Genomic DNA, 18,971 nt, shown 5'->3' with positions numbered 1-18,971 from the left:
TTTTCCAGTTCACAGGTTCAGATGTGTGACATCCCAGTTTCGTAACAGGGTGAGAGCTCTGGAGTACACCATCCCTCCTCCTCTTACCTGCCTGCCTTCAGACAGCAAAAAGTCTGGTGCACTCCAGTGGGGCTCCCAGTTTGGAGGTTCAGACTACCAAAGCATTACACCTGCAGGATGCATTCTGGCTATTCAGTGGTTACGGTCTCAAGATCTGATGTGTAGACCAGATTGTTCTTTTCCTGCTATGTCCACATTTCTCTAAATTTCACTGGATGTCCATTTTCATTCCCTTTTTGTCTGCACAGCATGATTTGCTGCCATTTCGCTACTAATGCATGCACGCACACACCAAACAGTCAGCTATTGTTCTGCTGTCAGGCTGGATGTGTGCGTGGAAGTTAAGCCTTTCAGGCTTGTTATAGATTCAGACATCTCTTCATCTGGATGTTGCCTGCGGTCTTGGAAATAATCATGTCTTTCAGTAAGGACATAATTCTTAGGTGAATAAAAATCATTCAGCACTTTAATGAGACCATTACATTTAGTTTCAACTGTCTTCCCTTCTTCCACAAGGTCTTTCAGTAGGAGAAAGAGCTTTGATCCACCTCCTAATAGAAACATGTTGTGTGCCTTGAGTTATGGATTCATTGTACTGTTATGGATTGAATCCAGTTATGGATTCATCCTACCAAGCTCTGCAGCCTCACTAGTGCTCTGGCCCCTGTTCTCCTGAGCGAGGCTGGTGCCTCCTCATTTCCTGTGCCCATCCCCACTCCCAGGACACCCCTGCTGATGAAGCCTGCGATCCCTGGAGACTGTGGAGGAAGAGGCCCATTGGAACAGCATCCTCTCTCCACTGGAACAGTTATGTTCCTAGGAAAGGGACTAGTTTAAATAGCACTGGCAAAGAGGGAGCCTCTTGAGCATCTCTGCCCAAGGGATGTGCTGTAGGAGGCCTGTAACAACCTGCTGGAAGTGCTCCAGTCCTAAAGCCACTGAAGCAGGAGTATGCCTGGAGGGAAGGTGCTGCAGACTTGTTAGTATCACTTAACCCTTTGCAGATGCAACTTCTTTCTCACAGTTACAAATGATTCTTGATAATCAGATTATTTTTCCATGCATAAATTTAATCCTATTACTTCTAATTATGCCCCAGCGTGCAGTGCTAAACAAATCCCATCTTTTTGTCACGTTCACCCTCCAAGAAACTTATTATGTTCCCTCTCGAGTCATTATGCATAAGCATCTCTTTTAATCATTCCTTGCATCCAGCCCCTCCAGACCTCAATTATTTCTGCTCCCTCTTAATGTGTTGCTATGATTCTGTTACTGCATGGACTACAAATACTTCACTGGGTGTCATAGACCCTAAATGGATAACCAAAGGTCATTAAATGTAAGTAACCATTTTACAGACAATATTTCTATTTTTTTAATGTGGTCAAATTGAAATGCACCTGACAGGTCCCTTTCTCTGCAATGTGGAAGATTTTCATCATAACACATCAAGCCTCAATGTGATAATTATTTGCAAAATTATATTTGTCATCAGCACTTTGTCACTGAAAACAGTCAATTTCCATAACTGCTGATTCTTTATTAGAAAAGTTAAAATTTTCTTCTGATGACTTTGCCAATAGCAGATCATTTTAAGGTCCCTTGCAGAACAAAGATCCTTGGAAGAATAAACAGGCAAGTGAGTGAGTTTCAAGCCATTTTTACCTGTAAAGGATAGTGGAGAAGATTCTGTTGCATAAGGCATTTGTACCCATCCTTTAGCAGATGATTTCAGCTTTGCTCCTACAGTGATGACAAAGTTCTGCTGAGCTAAGATGCATCAAATGCTGCCTGTTCTCAGAGACCTGTGATGCAATTCTCTGCTGCTATTCATCTGCATTTAAAGTGCCAATTATGAAGCGTGAAGATAATAGCAATGCTCACAAAGATAGGGAGACCCTAAAACTGGAAGGGAGAAGGGGAGAGAGGAGGATAGTAGTAAGGGCTCAAGCAAGCTGTGTGTGCACAGAGCACAAGACAGTTTGGACAACAAACGTCTTTGGTGAGAAATCCCAAACCTTACTGGGTTTCACATTTCATAATAAATCACCTTTTCTCTTACTACAAAGGGTCTCAAGAGCATTCAGAGACTCCATGTCTCTGCCCATGAGCTTGTCTCAGCTCTTAAAGAAACATGCTGCCAAGTGCTGGCATGGCCAGGCATACCTCCCAAAGCTGCCATCTCCTGCATATGCTGTCACCACCACCTATGACACAATGGGATGCCACCAGCGTCGTGTTTGAATCATGGAGCAACCAGAAGCTATTTCTGATGCCATTCCCAGTGACATAACATGCTGTGATTGACACATGCCCAATAAATGAGCAGGTGAGGACCATGGCACAGCCTGGGTGGCCAAGCAAAACTTTTGTGTGTGCTCAGCAGGCAAAGCATACCGTGGAGGAATAGCTGTGGAAGTCTCTGGTCTCCTACCTCAACCTACGTTCTTTACACAGAATTAATTGCAGTGTCAGCAGTTTGCCCCAGCAACAGAAGAAGAGGCATAAAGTAGCTCCTAGTTAGCTTCTGTGTTTGGGAATCTGCATTTTCTGGGGGTATTTGTGTCTGTCAGAGGTGACAGGCTGAGCAGAAGACCAGCTCATGTTCCTTGTCACCTCTGCAGCACTCCAGGATTCTCCTGAGCAAGCTGCTACTCTCTCACTTGTGGGAAGCCTTTGAAATCACATCCACAGCCCAAACAAGTGGGATATTTGTGGTTGGCATTTACAAAGCATTTATCTGCAGAGAGTCGTGGCAGATTGCACCCTGCAGTTACATTTGGTGCTCAGTAAAAGTTCTTGGATGACATAATGTAATTATCCTGGGAAACATTGCTGCTCCATGGCTTACACTGGTGTATAGCTTTAGAAATAGCCTTTCTCTAACCATTTGAGAGCCAAGCTTCCACCTGGACTGGCTTTCTGGTGTTTCTCCAACAATTAGGGCCCACAGGTCTTCATGCATGAAGAATTCTGAGAGTGCCTCCGCATGACATTTCTCCCTTACCTTATGCTGAGCTCTCTCAGCTTGTCTCTGCCAGTGGCTTGTCAGGTGTTGCAGAAGCATGGAAAGGCTTGTTGGGAAAAAACATTGGGGATCTCTAGCCCAGCTTCTCGCTCTAACTGGGAGTATTGCCAAAGATCAGAGGTAATTAGAGATGTTCAAGGACTGAGACTCTTCTGCCCCTTCGAAGCACTCTCCCAGTGCTGCACCACAGTCCTGTTAAAGAAGCTTTTCCTAACGTCCAAACTGAAGCTCCCAGGCTGTGGCTGTTTCACATCTTTTTTTTTTTTTTAAATGATCTGCCACTCCTGGGAATAGGTCTGCTGCATCATATTTGTAACTGTTTTTCAAGTATTTGCAAGCTGCAGTAATAACAATGCAACCCTGGTCTGGATCATGTAAAGCGGAGGTATTTTGAATTTCTCATCAGAATGACCTCTCCCCAGGTTAGCTGAGGACTCAACATATGGCTCACTCAGCTGGAACTGGGAATCAGAGACATAAATTCCTGGTCTATCTCACTTGAAGGCCTTCTTGGAAAAAAAAGGTGATTATTCCTAGATCAAAAGAATGACAGTTGCTTTGGATATTTCCACAACGTCAATCAGCAGAGAGTGAAGCATTAGATTGTCCCATCCCCAGGGCCTTGTCCTCTGAGCACGGTGCAATCTGTTGCCCAAATTATCTCCTCACCTGGGGATTCCTTTGTGTTCAAAGATTCTCTTGATACTATATTTCTTCAGAAAAAAAGGCTTTAAAGTCCCATTTTGATTCCTTTTAATCTAAATTAAATTCATTTCATTTTGAGATGGGCTCAGTGGAAGGGTCTATTAAAACATTAGGAGCAAAAGAAAACATCTGAATTGCAACTGCTGCATGAAAGCGTGAAGGCTCTTGTCAAAACCTTGGTATAAAGGACAATGCTGTGCTTCATTGTCAAAGGGAGATAATTGAAAATAGCATTGAGTCATGTCATGACAGAACTCCAGAACTGAGAGAAAGTTCAGAAGGGGTTGATTTTTGTAGCAAATTATTTTCATTGTTGGAAAAGCTGCTTGAACAGAAATTTGATCTTCCTTTAGAAATACTAAAAGCTTTAGAATACCACACAAACCTACTCCACAAATTGATATTTCAGAGGCTTCCTTTCTCTGTAGTCTTTTTTACATTTCTCTCTGAGTAGAACAGACAGAATTTGGTCTTATTAGGAAAAATTCATGCATTTAGGGAAAAAAAGCCACATATATTTTTTGATACTTCTACAGCAACAATGTCGTTGTTGAAATGTTTCCCTTTAATAAATCTGCCATCATCTTATATGCCGCTTTCTTATTCATCCTCATGAGAAAGAATTACAACAATGCCAGATCATATTTAGTTATAAGACTAACAAAACTTGTGTGTGAGAGTCACTCCTAGATGGTGGAAAAGATCTAAGCATCCCTACCCTGCCAGCTCCCAGAGAGGCAGTGGAGCCTGTGATGGTTAACGGCTGGGAAGCATCTACGAGCACCTCTTGCTCCTTTTTCTTGTAATGCTCCAGGGGATGGGAGAAGATAGGATGTTTTAAGCAGAACATCATCAGCCTACTAGAAGAGATTTGAGATTTATGCATAAGGAGACATGGTGAAAGCAATCTCCTCCGGCCCACCACTTCACACAGCTGGACATCCACTTCTGAGCTGTCCTCTTGTGCAACCAAAGGAAGGAGCAGGCACATCCAGAGAGCAGCTCAGCTCCTTGGGTCTGCCTGTCAGTCTCAGGTGCCTACAAAGGGAGCCCCAAATGCAGATGCTAAGAGGGGTGAAAGGGTGAGACACCTTGGCCTCCACCTCAGGTTCAGTTGCTTCACCCTGAAATACAGTCCTTGTTGCAGGAGCAGTCTCTTTGCCTATGTACGTGTGAGGAGCCCAGCTGGTAGCTGAGGTAAAACCAGTGTTTTCCATCCTCTTTCCAAGTTACGAGCTCAAATGGTTGTGCTCAGAGAAGCACTGGGAGAAAGGATTCAAGCTCTCTTTCCTCTCCAGCATGAAAAGTTTCCCAGAAAAACACTTAAAAAAAAAACTATATAGTTTCCAGAGAAATAATGAAAGGAATTAAAATTGCACCCTTTCCTGTATGAAAAAAAAAATATATTGCTTTGATAATACAAAGTGGGAGGGAAAAAATATTATTTTCATATCTACAAAATATATTTTTCCTACTTTAAAGTAGCACCACCTTTCCAGTTCAAAATTTTCTCCAGTTCAGAACCAATTATGAGGCAACATCTGTTATGTACTTGTTCTCATTCATCCCCACTTTTTTATAATCTCTAGATGAAAAAAAACCACTAAAAATAATATTTTCTCTCTCTCTCTCTCTTTTTTTTTCTATTTTCCAAAGTATAAGCCCAGTTTCTAGGACCTTGATTTCTGGAAGTAAAGGGAAATCAAGAACCCAACTGAAATCAGAATTTGCTTTTGCTCTTAGTCTTGAGATTCTACTTGAAGAAAATCACAGAAAATGACATATTCTTTGCTATCCACCCTGGTTCTTCCTCCTGACAGCAAGCAGACACCTGGAGTGACTAGTTAACTGTACGCCCTACATTGATCCACTAGGCACTTGAGGGCCTGCTCAAAGCATTGCTCACTCAGGTTTCATATTGATTTCTTTGAGGTGTGTGCAGTCCTCAGCTTGTGATGAATGCAGCAAGGACAACCAACTAGAGCACTCCAGCAACAAAGCCCCTGGAAAACATTTTTAGCAACCTCATTTTTTTTTTTCAGCTGTATTGGCCTACACTATTGACATGTGTTTTACATGGCCACATTAAGCTCTGAATAACTAAATTAGAAATAGGCCTTAGCATGCAACTCATGGCTGGAGTTCCCCAGTTTCTGAGCTTTGACAGATGGATTACATGCTTTGTACGTATGCACAGTCTTCTGAGTGAGAATTTGCCAACTCCATACTTCACTCACTCCTGGCCCCTCACAGTTCTGTCCTTACAGCACACCACTTACCAGGAATGGCACTTACTTACTTACTCATCTGAACTCAGAGCATCTGGGAAGAGAAGAGGTTTCTCTCAGAACAGTGCTCATAGAGCAGAACAAGCCTTCCCGAGAACAGAAATGTCCTGTACATGTGGGAGGATCTTGCCATGCACTATCCAAGCTGTCCTTAGATAGCATTTTCCACAAAGCCCCAAGCCCTTTCTGTGCGGTAGAAATTTCCTAATTCAAAGCTCAGGGTACTTCTGAGTCTCCTGACAGTGGCTTGTGCATGGCCCTGTAAGGAATAGTCCAGCAATTCGTGCCACTAAGGGGTGTGAAGGGTTAACATTGAGGCCTGGGTTTAGGCGAGAAGAGAACAAAGGGATTTCTTCAGAGAAAAACTGCTGACTTTGCACGGACATGCAGTAACTTCTGACAGCCGGCCAAGAGACCACTAGATAAGGAGGAAGAATATGAGCCTCCCTGTCCGAGCGGCCCCCGAGAAACTAACAGAGACTGATAAGCAGGCGCACCTGGGAGGACTTCGGATTCGGGAAACCAATTATAATAACCCTGCCTCTTCTAGAAGTAGTAATGAATATGTATTAGCCTAGGAGCATAAAAACCAGCCGCCTTACGTAACAGGTGTGCGTCCTGGTGGAGCAGAGACTCCCGGCGCACCCAGCGCTGTTTGCTTGCCTCTATTCATTTAATAAATTGTAAACTTTGATTGTAATCCTATTTGGGACCCAGTCATTTATAACAATTGGGGGCTCGTCCGGGATGGTCTTGGTTCCTGAATTCTGACTTGATCTAGGAGGGGCGCCCCCACCATTTGGTGGCTCCTGTTCGAGTCAGGTCGGGGCTAATGCCATCTTGAACCTGAATAAGGGCAAGCAAAGATTTAGATTTTTTTATGAGCTCCCTTTGCCGGCTGCAGCACTATATTTTGCCCGTAATTCTGCGCGCGAAGATCCGAACGAAGACGACGGAGTCGTAAGTATTTAAGGCGTATACCGTTCGGTTGGGTGGGATTCGGTTGCCTGTGTGTGTGAGAGTGTGACTGAGACGGAACGTAGTTCCGAAGCGATTGTGGAGGTCTTCTAACCGCGGTTCCAATCTCCCGCGAGGGACTTGGCCGGTGAAGGACCGAAGCGATTCCTATAGGATTCGTGGGTGGGTGATAGGTCCTAAACCCCCTGCAAGACACTCTCACTAAGGCAACCAAGGGCTGTAGGAATTGCCACAGTAAAATTCCTAGATGGGTCAGACAAAATTGAAGACCCGGGACCAGAGAAAAGGGAGCAAATTACCAGACATACCACCAGAAAGTCCATTAGGGATAATGATTAGAAATTGGAACGATAGGGGCCCCAGAAAAGGGAAAAAGTAAATTAAAAATGGTTCAGTATTGTATGACAGAATGGCCAAAGGAGCCTTTAAGACCACATGTCTTTTGGCCCGTTTTCGGATCCTTTGAAGACTGGGTTTGCCAGGCCTTAAATATACATGTTAATTCAAAGGAACCTTTTAGCCAGGAGGAAAGTGATTATGCAGGATTATGGATCAGGATCTCACGTCCTTTTCCAGCCTCAATATTTACACTAAAAGCAGACGAGAAGTTTGACGAAGAAGAGAACAAAAAAATAAAAAAGAAAAAAAAAGGAAAAAGAAAAAGATGATGAATGGGAGTCATTGGATAACCTACCACCTCTATATCCTAACAATCCACCCCCGGTGGTGCATCTTGTAATCCTGTTTTGTTCTTAAATGTTTTGACTGTGTCAAGGAGGAAGGTGGGAGCATTATCTAAGTAACAGTTTAGAAGTTTGTGTATATTCGCGGTGGTGTTCGGTCAGTTTCCCAAGTATCGGGGGAGCGGGGCTGACTGATTATCAAAGTGGTAGAACGGAGAGTCACTTCTTTGGTGGTTCGGGCCTGAGCTCTGGGAATTTGGTAAGAAGGGGGAGAGCGAATTTATTTAGGCCTCAGTACCTTTTTAAACCCCCATCTTGACGGATACACAGGAGTGATTCCTTGTTTTGTGTAGGCTTACTAACAAAGTGCATGAGAAAAATTAGCATTTGGCTTGAAATTCGGTCTTATTGAAATGTAAATTTTGTGGAAAAGGTGTTATTGTTTGTCTAGAAGACAGAAGGCTGAGTGCTTCAGGTGTTTTTCCGAAGTCCTGTGGATTTATGATTGGAATGGGGCTCATTAATAATCTGAAATAGTAAAGTTTGTATGTGGAAAGAAGAGTTTAATCCCAGAGAATTGGGACATTTGGGAAGAAGATTAGGAAAAGATAGTAAAAACCTGCAATAAAAAGGTTTGCGTGGAAATTGAAACAAGGGACAGTAACTAATATAAATAAATAAAAGGGAATGGGAAATCAAGGAAAAGGGGAAAATCCAAAAAAAAAAGACGTCCTAAAAAAAAAAAAAGCCTCCTTGGGTGCATATTGGCACATTGGAAGGATATTGTTAGAAATGGGGGCACAGAAAGCAAGAGGACTTTCACTAAGTATTGCAATCAATGGTGGCCACTATATAAACTAAATGGCCACTTTATGGATCAATCGACTATAACAGTGTCTTACAATTAATGTTTTTGAGGAGAGAAGGAAAATAGGATGAAATGTTGTATAGTGATATGTTGTTTCAGCATGTTGGAGGGAAAAGGTTTGGAATTAAGTTGGCCCCTGACTGAGCCTTTGGTGTTGGCATTAGAAAAGTACGGGCTGGAGAAAGATAAAGGAAGTGTTAAAAGGGTTGTTGAAGGTGTTAAAGGTTGTGTGGCATGTAGTATTTAACAGAGCTGTTTGAAGTTGAATGAGCAGGGAAAGAGGATGTAGGAATGTTAATAGTTCCGTCTCAACCCGAGGCTGAGATCTCTAAATCGCGGGTGTGAGCCCTCTGGGGCAGGGGGACCGTGATGGGTCCGAGAGAGTTGTCGTGGAAACAGAAAAGCAGCTAACTCTTGAAACAACCTGAGTTCCTGTGTGAGCTCAGATTGCCAATGGGACCGCTCAGGGAACTTTCAACGATTGCATTCCCCTGACCGACCCCCTCACTGAGACCCTAATCACCCCGGAAATTATGTAAATACTAAAATCTGGTTAAATTGGCTATTGGGAATTGAGAATCTGTTCCAACAAGGTCCAAAAGAAACCCCTATGGAATTTATGGAATTTTTGAATTTCTGGACCAACTTTGAAATGCAATGAAAAAAAAAAAAAATGGACCTGGCTTAAAAAAAAAAAAAAAAAAAAAAAAAGAGAGAGAGAGGCAACTGGCTAGCCTCTTTCCAGGGCAATCAGCCCCTGATATCAGAAAGAAATTGTCTTAGGCTGCAGGACAAACTTACAACAGTCAGGAATGATGGGGACCTGGGGCATCTACCCTAGCAGGTCCACTAGTTGAAATAAAGCTAGGAAATGAAGACAGAGGCTTGAATTTTTTGTTGGTTATGGGAGCTTCTTTCTCTGTGTTAATTAGGCTGTAAATGTAATAGGAGCAACATATTCAGTGTTAAATAGTTTAAAAGGACGATTAGGAACTAAGACAACTACAATAATTGGAGCCACAGGGAAAGAGGAGGAATGGTCATTCTTACAACCCCTTGATTTGCGTTTTGGGGGTAAGGAACTAACCCATGAATTTTAGTATGTACCAGAATGCCCGATGCCACTCTTGGGACGGGATCTATTAGCCAAATTAGATGCAACAATAACCTTTGAGGATGGAGAATTAATAATGAAGGTACCTGAGTCCAAAGTAGGCCAAATCCTAATGATCAAAGATAAACCCTTTGTTAATATTCCAAGAGAAGTAGAAAATGCAGTTATAGCAACAGTACGGGAAACAGATGTACCAGGGAAGTCGAAACTGGCACAACTGGTAAAGGTGGAATTAAAGGAAAGAGCCAAACCTGTTTGAATCAAACAATATCCACTTAAGATAGAAGCTAGGCACGGGAATGGTGAAAATTATTGACAAATTTCTCAAATATCAGATTCTGGAAGAATGTAAATGGGAATACAATACTCCAATTTTTCCAGTAAAGAAGCCGAATGGCGAGTATAGATTTGTACAAGATCTTAGAGCAATAAATGAAATAACAAAGGATATTCACCCGGTAGTAGCTAATCCTTACACATTGTTAACATCTGTGAAAGGGAAATATAAATGGTTTACCGTGATAGATTTAAAGGATGCCTTCTTTTGCATACCTCTTGATAAAGATAGTAGAAAATTATTTGCCTTCAAATGGGAAAACGTATTGAAGTTTTTGGACCACATATGGTAACAACCGTTTTGGAACAAAGGGGGGGGGGGGCACTGGTTATCACCCAGCTGGATGATGAAATATCAGGCAATCCTAACTGAACAAGATGACATAACCTTGAAAACGACTAACCTGTTATATCCAGCAGTATTTCTAGGAACCGTTCCAGAAGAAGGACCGTTGGAACACAATTGTGTGGAAATAATCGAACATACGCCAGCCACAAAGATTTGAAGGATGTACCCCTTGAAAGGTATTCAGTGGGAATACCACACTCCGTGGCACCCACAAAGCTCAGGGAAAGTAGAAAGGATGAATCAAACAATAAAACAACAATTGGCTAAGTTAATGATCGAGACACAGCTGCCCTGGACGAAATGCTTACCATTGGCACTTTTAAACATAAGAACTAAACCACACAGTGAGACTGGATTATCATCATATGAAATGTTATATGGTATGCCTTATTCTCAAGGGATGCCCCTAGGGAACAATGTAGTTGAGGATCGTAGTATCCAGAAATACATAATTACCATTGGAAGGAGATTACAGGAGATAAGAGAAATTGGGATGATGACTCAGACACCACCTTTAGGATTTGCTATTCATAAAATACAACCAGGAGACAAGGTCTTAATAAAAACCTGGAGAGAAGAATCATTGAACCCCCGATGGGAGGGACTGTACCTTGTTTTACTTACTACTGAAACAGCTGTGAGAACAGCAGAAAGGGGTTGGACCCACGCATCCAGAATAAAAGGACCAATAACTACGGAAGCCTGGAGGGTTGAGTCCACTCCTGGGGAACTGAAACTGAGACTAAAGAGGAACTGATATCCCAGCAATGAGGTTCTGCATGAAGTAAGGGCACTGGATAAAGAGGACAAGGCTGAAGGGAGGAAAGGGAGAAGGCAAGACCGGGGTAGGACCCTCCACTGCAGCGTGTATGGTCTACCGAGGGAGGCAACCCCTATGGGTATTGACCGCCGAGTGAGAGTGCCTCAACCGGACTTCTCCCACACCAAGATCAGTTTGTCCTGAGAAAAATAACATGAGAACCTTTTAAACCCATAATAAAATTGTGATTAGTTTTTCCAGGAGCTGGATCACCCCGAAGGGCTGAATGGTAACACAAGCTCTGAAAGCGGGCCCAACCCCATGATTGAAGGCGCTTCCCACACTCTCAAGATTGGACGGCGAAAAAGGCTTATAATATGACAGGTCGCCAAAGAGAACTGAATTGTGACTGTAAGTGGAAACCCAACGTGGGAGCTTGGAAGCGTGCATATACGAGTACAAACGGGGCAGACATTGTAACAGGACCACTCGGTAACAAGGACACTCTGTATTATCACGCCCCGAAGGGTAAAGATGGATGGGATGGTCATTTTCCAAACGGGACGTGGGCCCTAAAGGGACATTATTGGGTGTGTGGCAAACATGCTTACAAGAGGCTACCTGGAAACTGGTCGGGAATATGCTATGGGGGGTACATAAGACCCTTGTTCTTTTTATTGTCACAAACACAAGGAAATCATTTAGGAATAAGATTATATGATGACCTGAACAGAGTAAAACGATCTATTGATACTTCCTTATCCGGGGATAGTGCCCAAAAATGGGGAAAGGATGAATGGCCTCCTGAAAGAATCATACAGCATTATGGGCCAGCTACCTGGAACCCGAATGAGTTGGTATCAGGAGCCCGAGAACCTATTTATAATTTGAACCAAATAATTAGGTCGCAAGCTATCCTCGAAGTTGTAACCAATTAAACAGCGACGACCTTGGATCTTCTGGCTGATCAATCCACTCAGATGAGGAATGCTATCTTTCAACGTAGAATGGTCTTAGACTATTTACTAGCAGAAGAAGGGGGAGTGTGTGGAAAACTGAACGATTCTAATTGTTGTTTACAAATTTATGATAATGGAAAAGTGGTTAAGCAGATAACAAAAGAAATTAAAAAGCTAGCCCACGTCCCAGTACAAACTTGGAAGGGTATGGATTGGGATTTCTTTTCATGGTTGCCCGGTGGACCATGGGTTAAAAGGATGCTATTTTTATTTTTATGTGGTGTAATGACATTATTGTTTATACCTTGTATGATACCTTGCTTTACGTTGTTGATACGGCGGATAATAAATAGCACCCAGTTTGTGATGACTTTGGGAGAGAAAAGGTGATGTGTCGATAATGATGCTTAAGAAATGGACACCCCGAGAACTGACTGATGAAATCCAACTGCTACTAACAAAAGCTGAAGAAGAGACACGAATTGATGATATTAAAAAAAAAAAAAAGGGAGGAATTGTAAGGAATAGTCCAGCAATTCGTGCCACTAAGGGGTGTGAAGGGTTAACATTGAGGCCTGGGTTTAGGCGAGAAGAGAACAAAGGGATTTCTTCAGAGAAAAACTGCTGACTTTGCACGGACATGCAGTAACTTCTGACAGCCGGCCAAGAGACCACTAGATAAGGAGGAAGAATATGAGCCTCCCTGTCCGAGCGGCCCCCGAGAAACTAACAGAGACTGATAAGCAGGCGCACCTGGGAGGACTTCGGATTCGGGAAACCAATTATAATAACCCTGCCTCTTCTAGAAGTAGTAATGAATATGTATTAGCCTAGGAGCATAAAAACCAGCCGCCTTACGTAACAGGTGTGCGTCCTGGTGGAGCAGAGACTCCCGGCGCACCCAGCGCTGTTTGCTTGCCTCTATTCATTTAATAAATTGTAAACTTTGATTGTAATCCTATTTGGGACCCAGTCATTTATAACAGCCCCAAAGACAGCTCTTCACAGAGCTGGGACCCCGTTGTCAACCTGACCCACATTTGAAGTCTCCTCTGGAAAAGCTCTGACTGAGGAACGCACACTCTTTGCAGCGTTGTTTTGGAAATGCTCAGCATAAACACTGAGGGTAAGCGCATCACAGTGGGAGCAGCACAGCCCTGGGTGCCTGATGCCTCCCTTCCAGCCTTCCCTGCTCTGCTCGGCAGACTTGCTTCGTACTGCTCCCAAGACCAGCTGCTAGCAGGGTTGCTCATTTAACTTCTCCCTTTTTCCTAATCAAACTAGAATTTACAGAAAATTGGTCAGCTCTAAAATGATGTTTGTAAGTAGGTTTTTTATATAAGTTTTCTTAGCTTCATTTTAGCAGAAGCATCAGATGTGCATCAGGCACAGAAATACAAATTTCCCTGTCATACATCAGATGCCTGGTGGGAACCTAGGACCCAGCTCACATGCAAATTGTGTTTGTAGTGCCTGTTAGGGCATGCAAAGCCCTTACAGGAGGTGGTAAACTGCTTTTCAATAAAAGTTTAAGAGCATAAACAGTAATAGTAGGCTAAGTAAAGTGAACATTTTTAGAGCAAAACCCTAGCTTGTAGAGAGGCTTGAAATGAACTGACACACGATCACAGGTTTGGTAAAGGCTCATCTATAAAAATACTGTCTTTATAAGTGCCAATCAAAAGTGCTGGAAGTGGATGGTTTCCTCTGCCCTAAATATCAAGGCTTAACTGATAATGAGCAGCGGGCAATGCAGGAGGTTTCCTGGCATGGCGGGAAGTCAGTGACATGTTCCAAGTCCCAGCCTCTTCCACCCTTCTGGCAGACCCAAGATGATTGAAGATGGTTGTGTTATAAGTGAGACCATACAAATTTCTTGGTCTATCAGAAATATTTTATTAATTAAGTAAGCAGGCACAAGCAAAACAGCGCTGGGCGGCTGGGGAGTCTCCGCTCCACCACAGCACGCAACTTTCCCTTTTCAGTGTCGCCGTTTTATAGCATCCAAGTTTCGGCTTGTCAGGACTTGTTGGACCTTCTGAAGCTGTGCAGTTCGTTGTTGGGGGTCGTTGTTTTTCTTTCAATGATCATGCGTTGTGCTCGTGTTCAAGGGGGAGGGTAGTGAAGCGGGAAACAGTATTTCACAGAGTCTTTGTTTTACCAAGGATGTTTATCCAACACCCCCACCCCACTATCTACTTGCTTAGTCTTCCCCCTTAACAAGGTCGTAAATTGCAAAACCTTATCTTCTCAGCAGATCCTCTGAATTCCTTTTAAAGACAATGAACAAACACCCGCTAATTTATCACAATCCCTCCTTTTTCTTTTTCTAACATATTTTGTTCATTGATGAATTTTTGAAGCACTTGTTTGCTCAATATTAAAGTTTCTGCTTCATCCTCCTCCTGTTCAAGAGATTCATATTTCACACGCACAAGCATAAGGTGAGCTGCCTCTAATCGGTTTTTTTACAATCGCGATTATTCGATTGAATATACATGGTACAAAAGTTAGTGTTAATATGAGCAGCAACAAAGGTCCTGCTATAGTTGATAGCAGTGTAGTGAGCCAAAGTGAGTAATTAAACCAGGATTCATACCAGTTCTGGTGGGCTTCATTTTCTATTTTTCGTTTTTCTAACCCTTCTCTCAATTTAGTCATTGTATCCCTTACTACTCCAGTATGATCTGCATATACACAACACTCCTCTCGTAGGGCTGCACACAATCCTCCTTGTTGTAGAAAAATCACATCTAATCCCCTACGATTTTGTCGTACAGATTTCTCTAAAGCTGATACAGATTGCTCGATACGGGCCAAATCCTCATCTACAGCAATGCGTAGAGAGGTAAATTCTTGGCTTTGTTTTACCAGAGAGGTAATTTCAGTTCCGGCTCCTGCAGCCCCCAGAATCATCAGAGTGGCTAAAGTGACAGCCGTAATAGGCTCTCTCTTCCTTAAGTGTTTTTTTTGCCATAGCATGTTGGATGTACATATACTCCTCAGAATGGTAAAGAATCCTAGGTATAATTACTACCTGTACACAGAAATCATGAGACGAGTTGAACAATTTCAAAGATAAGCATGGAGTTACCCCCAGAGACGAACATACCCATCTGGTGTTATCTGCTGGTATTAACCATTTTTCTTTGTCTAATTGTGTAACATTTTCTGTAATATTGCATAGATGGAACTTCTTACTGTGAGAAACACTCCGCAGCCAACAACCCAGGCCCAGGCGGGGACCTCAGCGAAGCAGCAATCCACTCGCGATTGCAATGGCGGGCGCCCCACAAGCAGGAGAGCGCACCCACCAGCCCCAAAAACACAGTCCATACACCTCCCGATGACAGGACCCTCCCCCGCCTCCCCACCGGAGTGGGCAATCCAGGTTCACAATCCATCCGATGCCCCACAGACAATGCCCGGCCCTCAGCCGCCGGCCTGCTCCCGAGATGGCAATGTCCTCTCCCCCCATCTGGCCCGACCCAACACAGCGATCTTCACCTGATTGCTCCAAGGAGTCTGGTTGTCTGCATTCCACGAGGTCACCTGCTGAGCCCTCCCATCACTGCAAGCATATCTCAATACCACATTCCCTCCTTCTAAACAATGCAACACTGCAAAAACAACATTTCTATTCCCACATCACCAGGGACCGTGCCTACGCATCTGCCATTCCCAGTTACTTCCGTTAACGTTATTCCTACATCCCTTCCCCAATTGCATTGTGGGGGATCGGTTTCGTTTGAACGGGTGGTCTCTCCCAGATCCCCAATGGCGTCGTAATATGAGGGCCTTATATCAAGACATAACCAGCAAGGTCTAGGCACGTCTGGATTTGGTTGATTCAACAACTGATAACTAGCATTCATGATTCTCCATATGTTATTCCCGGTCACCCCTTCATTTCTAATCCCGTACTCCGGGTTTACTGATTTATTAGCAACCTCCAGTGGTTTAGGGCTATTAGGAGTTAGCATTCTAAAAGCTTGTGTAGGCTGAATCCTCAAAACACTCCCCGACAGTTTCTGATTTGGTCCCACCCGTTGGGGACTCTTAGTCTCTTCCTTCTTTATATAGATGATGCCTCCCCTATCAGTCCCCCAGCAGTAGTTATCTGCTGAACAACTTGGTGATCTTCCCATCTAATCAGGCTCCATTTAAAAGGTTTGTAAGGGTGCGCAGACCCAGGAACAGTGTAAACAATCGTACCCATTACTATGTATCGCAAAAAAAAAAAAAAAAAAAATGGCTAGGGCCCATTTTCCAGAGTTCTTTACCTGGCCACGTAATTCCCCACCGTTTCACTCTCTGCCTCGCTTGTCAGTTCGGTTGCAGCGAACTACAAGGTGCAGGTTCTTCTCGGCAGCAGCAGTGTTCTTCAGGGGAGTTTCTCAGGTAACCGCGACCTTTTTCTGATCAAACAGGGTCCCCTCTCCTCCTTTTTTTTTTACGATACATAGACAGTTAGAACATACTTATCGAGTTCGTTTCAACGTGAGCTTTAAGTCATCAGGGCCTGCGACCGCTTCCCATTCGCTTGTCTGGATCGGTCCTTTCACGCGACTGGCATGCGTTCACCCCTTCTCAGCCGTCCGGATAGCCGTCTCTGTGATAAGTAAAACAACATAGGGGCCTTCCCACCGTGGTGTTAAAGACGTTTCTTTCCATGTCTTAATTAGAACCCTATCTCCAGGTTGTATCCTATGGATTGCTATATCTAGCCACCAAGCCTTTCGCTTGCAACTCCCTCCGTCGGTTCATAAGCTGTATTAAATAAGGTTTTAATTGGATATCCTGTACCTGGGGGTGATCAGATGGCATCTCTAAATCATAAGGCATACCATACAGCCTTTCAAAAGGTGAGATTCCGACATCGGCTCGGGGCTATGTCCGGATATTCAATAGTGCAAGCGGTAAACATTTCACCCAGGAGGTTTTTGTCTCTATCATAAGCTTTGTTAGTTGCTTTTTAATTTCACCATTCATTCGTTCTACCTTTCCCGAACTCTGAGGATGCCAGGGAGTGTGATATTCCCATTTAATTCCCAGAGCCTTCATCGTGTCTCGGGATACCTTTGACACAAAGTGTGGGCCTCGATCAGAGTCAATTGCTTCTATTACCCCGTATCTGGGTATGATGCTTTCTAATAATATCTTTACCAAGGTTTGAGCTGTGGCCCTTGCCGTAGGGAATGCTTCAACAAAGTTTGTGAGGTGGTCTACAATAACTAACAAGTATCTATATCGCCCCGTTTTTGGAAGTTCAGTAAAATCTAATTGAATCTTTGCAAAAGGTCGATGTGCCAATTCTCGTCCTCCTCCCGGGACCCTTTTTCTCATGTGTTGAGCATTTACCCTCCGACAAGTTATGCAATCATTTACGATCCTCTTTGCTATATTATAAATCCCTATACACATATAATTTGTGGCAAATTGATCCACCAATGCCTGGGTTCCCCAGTGCATCTGTTCATGAAATCTCCGTAGCACCCTCATAGCTACTGATTTTGGTAACACTTCCCGTCCATCAGGCAGTACCCATTTCCCTTTATCGTTTTTTTTCGAACCCCCATTTGTGTCATCTTGTCTTCTTCTGTAATAGTGAAACAGAGTAAGGGGAGGGGAATGAGTCCATTCGACCACAGGGAGTTAGTCGGCCCGCACTTGTAGCAGTTTTTATAAGGCGGGCTTTCTTCCTCAGAACAATTGCATTCAATCCCATCAACTCCCCATTCACTCCAGCAATCATAACATGGAAATTCCTTTAAGTCTTTCCCACAGTATTAAGTATTATATTAAGCATTATTATATATTATTATATTATTATTATATTAATTACTATATCTTAAGTATAAGTATTAAGTATTTCCCACAGTCTGGGCAATCTTCCCTCGTTCTTCTAATTCTTATACTCATTAATGCTGCCCTTTTTGCCTCCTGATCTGCTAGATTATTACCCCTAACCTGAGGGGTGAGGCCTTTTTGATGCCCTTTTATATGTACTATGGCAATTTCTTTGGGCTCTCTGATAGCTTGTAAAACCTGGGTAATTAATTCCTGATGTATTAAACCCTTTCCTTGTGAATTGATGAGCCCCCTTTCTTCCCATATTTTACCAAATGTATGTACTACCCCATAAGCATATTTTGAATCTGTATATATTGTACCGCTTTTATTTTTCAACAATTTTAGGGCCCGCAATATGGCATATAGCTCGCAAGCTTGGGCGGACCAGCTAGGACTCAAAGGTCCAGATTCCACTATCTCAAATGTTTTCCCATTTACTAACGCGTATCCTGATTTTTGCTTTCCCTCGACTACTCTCGAGGAACCATCCACATATATCTGTTCACCGATGGGTAATTCCACCTCCTCTAGATCAGGTCTCAATTTCGTTTGCTCTTCTATATTTCGGAGGCAATCGTGTCCTAAGGACTCATTTGGTTCCCCATAAAGAAATTGAGCAGGGTTCTGTAGGGAGGTTGTTCCTAATGTTAATTTTGGAGAGGAAATCAAAATTCCTTCATATTTTAATAATCTGGCGTCAGTGATCCATTTCTCTGCCTTCTGTTGCAGTACCCCGCATATATTGTGTAGAGATATTACTTTGATTTCCCCCCCAAAAGTGATCTTCTGTGCTTCTTCCGCTAACAAGGCAGCAGCTACCACTACCTGCAAACAGTTTGGCCAACCCCGGCTAACCGGATCCAATAATTTAGACAAATAGGCCACAGGTTTGTTTTTTTTTTTTAACTCCTTGCCCATTCTTGGGCCAGCACTCCGTATGCCGTGCCTGCTGCGCTGTTCACAAAAAAACAAAACAAAACAAAACAGCCT

At 43.2% G+C, this 18,971-nt stretch overlaps 1 long non-coding RNA gene across 1 annotated transcript; it reads right to left on the bottom strand.

Moving 5' to 3' along the window:
- Positions 1 to 14,452: 14,452 nt before the first annotated feature.
- Positions 14,453 to 18,406, bottom strand: LOC136786576 (uncharacterized). Its single transcript, XR_010825597.1, has 2 exons — positions 15,776 to 18,406; positions 14,453 to 15,324 (listed from the first exon to the last, which is right to left on the bottom strand). It is a non-coding gene; the product is annotated as an uncharacterized lncRNA (long non-coding RNA).
- Between the last annotated feature and the right edge of the window lie 565 nt (positions 18,407 to 18,971).

This window comes from Anser cygnoides, chromosome 17 (assembly GCF_040182565.1).
Source record: "Anser cygnoides isolate HZ-2024a breed goose chromosome 17, Taihu_goose_T2T_genome, whole genome shotgun sequence".
NCBI classification, from domain to species: domain Eukaryota; kingdom Metazoa; phylum Chordata; class Aves; order Anseriformes; family Anatidae; genus Anser; species Anser cygnoides.
Note: the sequence above shows the minus strand (reverse complement) of the source record. Positions and strands in the feature narration are given on the sequence as shown.